This window comes from Ascaphus truei, chromosome 15 (assembly GCF_040206685.1).
Source record: "Ascaphus truei isolate aAscTru1 chromosome 15, aAscTru1.hap1, whole genome shotgun sequence".
NCBI lineage: Eukaryota > Metazoa > Chordata > Amphibia > Anura > Ascaphidae > Ascaphus > Ascaphus truei.
In genome coordinates this window covers 14,898,867-14,901,006 of record NC_134497.1, presented here as the reverse complement: position 1 = coordinate 14,901,006, position 2,140 = coordinate 14,898,867, and positions in this window count along the sequence as shown.

The window sequence follows — 2,140 nt, the reverse complement described above, 5'->3', positions numbered from 1 at the left end:
TTTCATGACTTGTGCGTGTGTGTGTGTGTGTGTGCGTGTGTGCGCGCACTTACCTTCCTGCACGGCACTAAAAATGAGCACTGTCCAAAAAAAATGTTACACTACACCCCAATTATGCTGTCACCACCATTTAGGGCCTGGACCCCCTTTGTGCGAGACACTAGAGAAATATGGAATTAAACCAAAAATGTAGCAAAATGTGTCCAAAAATGCGCTTACTCTTCAGAAAGGTACAAGGCTCAATTAGAGCCTAAAGACAGTACTTATTAAATGTTAGATGTAATATAACAAAAAGTGTAGTGCCTGTTACCGAAAGAAAGGTTATAAAAACATACGGATTGAGTGATAGGGAGATAATGGGTTGTTTAGGTAGTTCCAGATGAAAACTTCCATACCGATGTCGAGAGTACATAAAAAGAGGACTCTTCAGTAGAGTGGGTTATTCAAACTAGTGAGTAGTCTTGTACTTATGTCGATAACCAAAAACACCCCCCCCCCCCGAAGGTCACGGTGGATGACAAGATTCCACACCTCTGCAGCCTCATTGGGGATGTCTATACAGGTAGCAACCTTCAGCAAGACATAGTACTCACATTCTATCCCTGAGTTTGTGTTCCTTCAGTCTTTTCCCAGTCCTCGGGTCTCTATTGAAAGCGTGACTAGCCGCAGGTAAGAGAAATCCACAGCCAAAAAACAGCAGCGCAGTAGACAAAGCACCCACAAGGGGCGAAATGCGTTGACGGGTCCGTGTACCTCCTTTTTGGTGATGTCTCAATAAATATATTTTTATTACAACTGGGGCCCTGGCTCCCTCGGCTGGGCGCTGCTGTTTTTCTTTTTTGGGGGGGCTATAAAAACATACAGTCAGACATTGTTACAAAATTAAGGGGTACAATCCGAAGCCGGTGAATGATATTGTCCCCCCCCCCCCCCCCCCGGAGAGGTCGTGGAGTTGGAAATATGAGAATCCTTGTGTTATTGTTATAACACTCCTCTTAGATGAATTCTCCTTTAGCTACTCAAAATCATTCTTTTTATACCCAAAACGTTGCTTCTGTGACAAAGGACAGGCCAAACGTGTGTGTGGGTTGTGTCATCTCCCATCTCGTCCATCTTTTCCGAGACATTTATGGCTGATGTTACCTCGTAACTCCCTGTAACCACTAGATCAGGTGGGGGGGGGGGGGGGCACCACCACTAGTCCTTATGGGCCACCAACAAGCCAGGTATTAGGGATTCTGACAGCCACTTATTGGGCCACCTGTGCTGAAGCAGGGATATCCTTATAACCTGACCTGTTGGTAGCCCCTAAGGACTTGAGTTGAGCACCCCTACACTAGATTAACGTTACCCACATCGTTGTGTTCGGATTATTTTAATGCACGCATAGACATCTGGTTTGTGTGTAACACAATACATATACACACCGCGCCTTCGGGCGCCCGAACTTCCTCCTCTCGGCACTGGGATCCAACTTTCATGGAGGAGGGAGAGCGGGGGACTCCTCTGGTTGGAGGTTGGATCCTAGCACTGATAAGAGGAGGGAGCGCGGGGCCCCAGCACCAGCAGGGAGGTGGGGGGGGGGGGCGTGTGTGCTCTTATCTTCACAGTGGGCCACCTCCTGCAGCGTTGCGTTGCCACGGCAATGTAATGTCACATGACGCCATGATGCTGCCGGAGGAGGGCTGCTGGTCTAGGTAAGTCCCATTTTTTGGAGGGAGGATTACAGGGGGGGGGGGGGGCGCAAAGCCGCTGAGGCGCAGTGACGGAGCTGTGTGAGGCGCAGTGACGGAGCTGTGTGAGGCGCAGTGACGGAGCTGTGTGAGGCGCAGTGACGGAGCTGTGTGAGGCGCAGTGACGGAGCTGTATGAGGCGCAGTGACGGAGCTGTGTGAGGCGCAGTGACGGAGCTGTGTGAGGCGCAGTGACGGAGCTGTATGAGGCGCAGTGACGGAGCTGTGTGAGGCGCAGTGACGGAGCTGTGTGAGGCGCAGTGACGGAGCTGTATGAGGCGCAGTGACGGAGCTGTGTGAGGCGCAGTGACGGAGCTGTGTGAGGCGCAGTGACGGAGCTGTATGAGGCGCAGTGACGGTCGGAGCTGTCTGGTGGCGCAGTGACGGAGCTGTATGAGGCGCAGTGAC